Source organism: Peromyscus californicus, unplaced genomic scaffold (assembly GCF_007827085.1).
Source record: "Peromyscus californicus insignis strain IS unplaced genomic scaffold, ASM782708v3 Scaffold_9__1_contigs__length_137607984, whole genome shotgun sequence".
Classification (NCBI taxonomy): Eukaryota; Metazoa; Chordata; class Mammalia; order Rodentia; family Cricetidae; genus Peromyscus; species Peromyscus californicus.
In genome coordinates this window covers 112,839,129-112,846,789 of record NW_026294617.1, presented here as the reverse complement: position 1 = coordinate 112,846,789, position 7,661 = coordinate 112,839,129, and the positions used below count along the sequence as shown (strand labels likewise).

Sequence of the window (7,661 nt, the reverse complement as noted above, 5' to 3'; positions counted from 1 at the left end):
AAAATGAATAAGTTAAGACAATGAGAACACAATCAATATTATTATCGTCATTTTAGATGTCTAAGGATATAACTCAATGGCAAAGCATTTGCCTAATTAAATGAGGCCTTGGATTATAGCCCCAGCACTGAAAATAGATAGACAGAGAAATTGATGATGATATAGGTACAGATGTAGAGATAGATGGGTAATTGTGATGATAGCAACAATGGCTGTCCAGGTGCTTTGTATACCAGCAGGGCCAACAAGCTCAACTGACTTTTACTGGTAATGACAAGCACTCTTTACAAACCAGGCCCAGTTTTAAAAACCATGAAGATGTTAGCTGCTTCAGGCCAGTGGTCCCTGAGGTAAGCACCATTCCTTCCTGCATTTTGCAGGTATGTTTTGGCTCACGGAGTTGGTTCACGGTGACCTGGGATTTGAGCTTGAGTCTTCCAGCCCTGGAGCAATGGAATTCCATTCTGCTGCCTCCTAAAGGGAAATGGTGATAGAAAATTCCCAGGAGGAATCCAGAAGGATGAGCTTCCCTCTCAACCATCACTGAATAGCAAATAGAATAGTTTTTCAAGCAATGGGGGTATAGGACTGGGGAGGTGGTTTGGAGAGTAATGCCTGCTGCACAAAAATGGGGACCTGAGTTCAATCCCCAGTACCCAAGTAGGAAAGCTGAACACAGCAGTGTTCTCCTGGAACCCCACCCCCCACCCCCCACCCCCCCACCCCCCACCCCCCACCCCCACCCCCGCTGGAGAGGTACAGCTAGAAGGATCCCTGTGGCTTGCAGATCAACCAGTCTTCAGTGGGCTCGGGTTCAGTGAAAGGCCATGTAAGTATGTATACATGCATCCATAAAAGCAAAGAAAACACTGAAACTACTTGAGCACTTCTATGTGTGAATTTTCTTCCTCTTGTCCTTAAAATCTATTAGAATAAAAACTAAGAAAAGTCAACTCCATATGTTGGTTAAACGGCGCGGTGCTCGTGGCTGGCAGCCGCCAGGCCATGCGGGTGGAAGAGAGTGCTGATGGGAAGAATCAGAGGCCATGGTTACCTTTTTAGAGCTTTATTGGGAGGGGAGGGGGAAAGAGGGAGAGAGAGAGGACAGACAGAAGGAAGGAGCCGGAAAGGAGAGAGAGGAAAGGGGAAAGAGGGGCGCACAGAGGGCCCACCCGCTTTTTTAGGCTAGGACGCCGATGCAGGCTGATGACGTATTTAAGGACCGAATCCTTACACCATATCCACCTCAATACACTGAACTAGTAGACAACACAGAAATGGTCTTGATCTCTGGCTCAGATGGACCTGATTACTCCAAAAACAAGGAAGGAACTAAGGGTCTAGTGTTCCAGATTCCCCAAATGGTGACACAGCTTCACATTGAGAGCCAGTGCTGGGATAAATGGTGGGTGTGGAGAGAGCCGCAGCAGCCACTGCAGGCCCGGGTGAGCCTGGTCAGACAGAGTCAAATGGGCAAGAGGAAAAATACTATGTGGTCTGATAATATGCGGAGAAGCTGAGTCAAAAGACTTACGCAGGAGATACGGCTCAGAGGTTGAGGGCACTTGCTGCTCTTGCAGAGGACCCAGGTTCGGTTCCCAGCACCCACATAGGAATTCACAACCATCCATAATTGCAGCTCCAGGGGATACAATACCTTCTTCCGACCTCTGTGAGTAGAAAGCACTTACACGGTACCTATAGATCCATGCAAGTAAAACACTCACACATGTAAAATAAAATAATAAATCTAACAAAATGTTTTTAAGATTCTCACAGGTCGTTTTACTGTGGAGTCTGGCGCACTGCTGGGAATCTTTATGCCAAGACAGCAACGTAACTGTTTGAATACAGCATTCTTTGTTCTTAGTTAGGAGCTGTTACCATGTCCAGCTTGCCCATTTTCCTGGCCTGTCCTGGGAATTAGCTAATCGTTATCCATCTTCTGGAGTGAGATTGATGGGAGGACATTGCTGGGAGAGTGTTTTGTGTGTCTTGGGGCTCACATCCACACACACTTGTGAGGATCATGCACCAGCAGAATTAGGATGCCTTATTAGGTAGGAGTGTAGGAAATGAAAACACCCTGGCCCATTTTCAAGACAGCCCCTGCAAAAAAAAAATGCCTTAAGGAGGCTTAGGCTTGCACATCACAGATAAGTGGAAGGCACTCGGCCCCTGCTAACCAGCTCCTGCCTATGGAAACCTCCTGGCTACTCTCACTCAAACCAGGCATTAGTTCAGTGTGAAAATTACAAAATAGCTTGTAGCCATTACTAAACACGTGCCTCTGAAATGTCCCTTGACAATCAGGATATCTGGGAAGGGATAAGTCAGTCAGGAAAGCAAAGTCTTTATTAAACATGTTTAGAGAGAGACACACACAAAGAGAGATGTAAGACGGGAAAGGAAAAAAGGAATACTCTATGAATAAATAATAATACCTAGACATCTAGGAAGAATGCTCCCCATATAATATTTAGCCAATGGAGAATGTGAGGAGGTACCTGAACTGTAGGAAATATTAGTCACTGCTGCTGCCCTGGGTATTCCTGCCTACCAACCCCATCATCCAAGATTATCATCAAGTCTAGCTCCCACTACCCCCATGCCACTTTCATTCTTTGGATTTTGTTGGGGTCCTTTGTTTTCTCACCAGTGGCAATGTGCTCTGTAAGTGAGACTACTATACTGGAGTTCACTAATGAGCTGAACTGAGGACCCAGGAGATGTCGACATTTGTTTTTACATACCTGCTATGGTATGGACAGATGCACAGTCCTGTGCACTAAAGATTCAAAGAATTTCAGGATCCAGAACAGGTGGGTGGCCAAGTGTGCTTTATTAGTCTGCAAGATGGCTCAGCAGGCAAAGGCATGTGCCACACAGGGCTGGCCACCTGAGTCTGATATGTGGAACTCACAGTGATAGGTGAGAAGTGACTACTAGGAAGTTGTCCTTTGATTGCATTCAGTGGCACACTCACTCCCCACCACACACAAAATGATGATGATGATAAATAATAAGCAAATTAAAATAGGCAAAATCATGCAAAGGAGATGTTTTAACATCTAATTGTAACCAATCGCCACTTCGCTGGAGCTTACTTTCCTCATCTAAATTATAATAGTGGTATTATTTGTTCCACATATTTTGTAAAGTTAAAATGACTACAAAATTATGTGAATTATTAAGAGAAGTTTTAATAAACATAGAGTTCTATGGACATATTAGCATCTTATTTTGGTTACATTAAATCATATCTCTTCCAGGAAAGGTAATATAAGAAAGGGAAAAACTGTAGCATTTTTTAGATTACTCATGTTTATCTGAAAAACAGCATAATTACAAAGAAATTGGAAATCCCAAAGAGAAACTAAAATTAAAGCATCTCTCAGTTGGGCAGACTGGAAATGACACATTATTTAATAAGTGCATCTGAATCCAAGGAGAGATCCCAATAATCTCACATAGTACTTGCTAAGCATCAGAGATTTAAATGAAAATGTCATGGGTGTGCTTCGATAATATCCCGACTAAACATAAGAGTCCGGCTCTAGGGCAACTGTGAGGCCATAAAAATAGCATCAAACAGCATCGTGGCCTATGCCTGCAATTCCAGTACTTGAGAGGCTAAAGCAGGAGAATCAAAAGTTCAAGGCTAGCCTGAAACGAACTGTAAGACTCTAAAAAAAAGTTAATGAAAATAAATAAAATAAAATAAATTAAAACTGTTGGCAATTGACAATTATTTTGTGGCCTTGTAACCAAGAAATACAAATCACCCATAGTTCCTAAGTGTTATTTAGAGGATTTTGAATTTTTAAAATAATAAAAATCAAGGTACTCACAAGGCATATCTGTTAGTTACCAGGTATGTTTCATGCAGTCACATTTAATTCTGTGAGATGGAAATTATTATCCTTATTTTACAGAATTGGAAACTGGCCTACATAGACATGCGACCTGCTTCACACAGCTCATAGTCATCAGAGGTAGGATTAAAGACCTGTTCTCTTCCATTCCAAAAACACTTTACCCACAATATATCTGTTGCTTTTCTAAATAAATGATTATTTCTAAGTAAATATTTTAAAAATTATAAAACTGAAATCAAATGTAAAGAAATGTCCGAGTAAAGAGGACCCCAGGTAACCAGAGCAAAGGTGGTGGTGAGCCCCAGCACAGGAGAACCCAGACAAGCACCCACTCGCTGGGAGGCAGGCATAAGGTACTGTCCTCCCACAGGGTGGGCCAAGACGAAAAGCCATCAACCAAGTACTAGCAAAAAAAAAAACTAATTTTTGATATCATATCCAGAAGAAGTAAACAACTTCCAGGATTAGAAAGGAATCCACTTGAACACGGACCAACAGGCATTGCACTTAATGCTGCTTGGTGGCCTCCTAACAAACCCTTTCTCGTCTCATCTTGTCTGTGACACGATCGCGAACAGCTTCCAGTTCGCCAGCAGCAGTAATCACATCTTAACAGTGAACATCTATCTTGAAAAAGTTTCGAAACTCCACCTTTGAGTACAGGTGATTCGAGCTGTGAAACGCATACCGTGACGCCAGGTGGACTATTCGGTTTTGCTCTGGGTGGTCTATTCCCTATCCTTTTGGCTACACCCGTGAATGGTAGCCTAGAGGCCAGGTATGAATCAAGCCCTCTGCCACAGAAACACATTAAAGTACTGGATTAGAGTTTCTAAATCTGTCTTCAGAACGATGTTATCTCCCATTTTTCTTCAGACTGTGTTTGCAGCGTAAGTAAGGTCTAGACAATATCAACGCCTCATAAGGCACTCAGTTACTTGAACCTGGCCTAGAAATTCACTGATTGGAAACAAATACTTTTAACATAAATAAAATGGTGAAAATAAAAAAATTGAAAAAATATTCTAATGACATAAGATCAATTTTTAAAGCTTAAGTAACTGAAATAAGCAAATTTTTAGGAAGAAAATATGCTATAGCTTTCCCAGAGACATTTTGGTAATTATACATATACAGGAAATGTTTTAAAAGGAAACCATTTTTAGAGGAAGCAGCACCTAGTATATAGCAGCTATAATAGATGGTGAATGAACAAAGTAATATAACATCATTTAAAGCGCTTCTTGGCTAATACCTATCGACTGACTGACAATTGGCCAATACTAAAAAATACAAATGCTAAGTTTAATGAAAATTTCCCCACTCTACATTATCTATTTTTATACCTGATCTTGAAATAGGAACTGCAAGTTCTGTATTTTAAAACCAGGTTGAAGGATGATCTAGTTTCTTCGCACCCGCTGAGTCCTTTTCAGAAAGCATTTTTATCCCTACACGTTCTGTGCAGGTATGTCATAAGACATTCATTTCTGCTTTGAAAAAACATTTGGGAAACACACTTTCCAGTCTTAATTCCCCAACAGACAAACAAAACACCGTCTTTAAAATGCCAGGCATTGAGCATCCATCCACTACCATTTCTTCAATGAATGAATAAATAAGAACCCTGTCCAGTGACCCTGGTAAAAATTCCAAAGGTTTTTTTGTGGATTCCTTAAATCTGTGCCCAACAACACAGATAGAAGCAGGGTAGCTACTTAGGAATTCCATCTAAAAATCAGGATTACATGACTTATATAAGGATAAAGAATTATTCTCCTCCTCAAAATCTACACCTATTTCCAAAGTCAAATCAAGTGTATCTCAAGAAAGAACAGGGACCTGCTGTGGAACAATCTTTGTACACTGTAAATATGTATTACTCTCCTTGGTTAATAAAGAGCTGACTGGCCTACAGCTGGGCAGGAAGGGATTGGGCAGGAGAGCCAGACTAGGAGGATGCTGGGAAGGAGAAGGGCGGAGTCTGAGGAGACAGGGGCAGACATGGAGAGAAGCAAGATGAATGTTCTGTGCTCTAAGAAGGTACCACCACATGGCAGAGGGTAGATAAGAAAGATGGGCTAATTTCAGTTGCAAGAGTTAGTTAGTAACCAGCATTAGCTATCACCTGAGCATTTATAATTAATATTAAGTCTCTGTGTGGTTATTTGGGAGCCAGTGGTCCCAACAAAACACTCCACCTACAGGGATCATCTCCCTTATTCATTTTAAGTGGCCAAATTCCCAGCATACTCTGTCATGCCCAAGTGGTCACAAATACCTCAGGTACTTATTTCTCATTCATCACTTTCAGTGTATCACAAAGATTTGGAGGTACATGTTCTAAGGATTGAAGTTGCTAACACATGTGATAAACAAAAGGGAAGAGGGAGTTGGTAAGGTGTGAAATGTATCACATTCTCCTAAAACTTTCACATTTATAAATTATAAGATTTTTCTTTTTCCCCTAGTCATATCTATTAACATTTACAATATGCCAATTGGAAAATTGGAAGTCTTAAAAAAATTTTTGGATAACTGAAACCAAAATCTGAACTGGCATTTCATCATTTTTGGTAGTCTGAAGGAGAATGGCCCCTGTAGGCTCATATATTTGAATATTGGGTCCCCAGTTGGAGAAATTGTCTGAGAAGGATTAGGAGGTATGGCCTCTTTGGAAAAAGCATGTCACTGGGAGTGAGTTTGAGGTGTCAAAAGACTTGAGAGATTCCCAGTGTGCATTCTACCTCCTGCTTGCAGTTGGAGATGTGAGCTCTTAGCTGTTCCTGCCACCATATCATCACTCATGGACTCTAACCATCTAGACTGTAAGCCCATTCAAACACTTCGTTTCATAAGTTGTCGTGGTCATGTGTTTTAGCACAGCAATAGAAAAGCAATACATCATTTAAAGCACTTATACACATGTTCATTGAAAAAACAAAAACATTAACATTTAAAATTCACCAACTTAAAATAATCCTAGTTCTACAGAAATATCTCCTACTAACAGAAAAAATTGATCTCTCATATCTGTGTATTTCCTACAGAATTTCATGCCTATATAGCAAAAATTGAGATTATTGTGAATAGCACTGGCTTTTCAAATAGAAATAATTTACTTATTCACATTTCCTTTCACTATGTAGAAATTCTGGTAATTGTCATGCTGTCTGCAACACCTCATTCCCAGTCTACACATACATTATGGTTCTCTCAGCACCACTAATTTCAAAACTTTCTTCTCCTGTTGAGTCAAGGGGTAAAATGCTGGATTCCAGTTGTAGGGGAAAGGAATAACTACCAAGGCCTAATAGTCAAACATTGCTCTTCCTGTGAAGCATTTCTGACTGATCCTGATCCCTCCCAAAGAGAATTCTCCCACTTGTGCTCAATCTCTACTTCTGTGTGTCTCAGTTCTCTGCTGTGATATCTATGCATTCAGTTTCTTTCTCTCTTTTTCTTTCACATGGCATGATGCCCCTGAGAGCAAAGTGAACTCTGACTTACTTTTGCATCTCCTAGGCCTGCCATCAACAGACATTAAATAGATTTTGTTGAGCAAATGTGTTCAGTCAGTCACAGCACAAACCCGTTTTTCTCACTATCTACAGTGATGTTCTAGAATAGTTTACCTGATTTTAAAAGAAGCAAACTTTGAACAATTAGTTTTAAAAGTATTTTTAAACAGAAGAATGCAAGTATTCCAGCACTAACCTAGATATCATCTTAAGTATCAGTGAAGCCAGGACTTTAAAAAAGTCAAGTATCTATAAAAAAAAA

General features: G+C 40.6%; 1 pseudogene; it reads left to right on the top strand.

Annotated features, from left to right (window-relative positions):
• Positions 1-1,196: 1,196 nt before the first annotated feature.
• LOC128106695 (transmembrane protein 126A-like) lies at positions 1,197-6,307 on the top strand (annotated as a pseudogene).
• Positions 6,308-7,661: the final 1,354 nt, after the last annotated feature.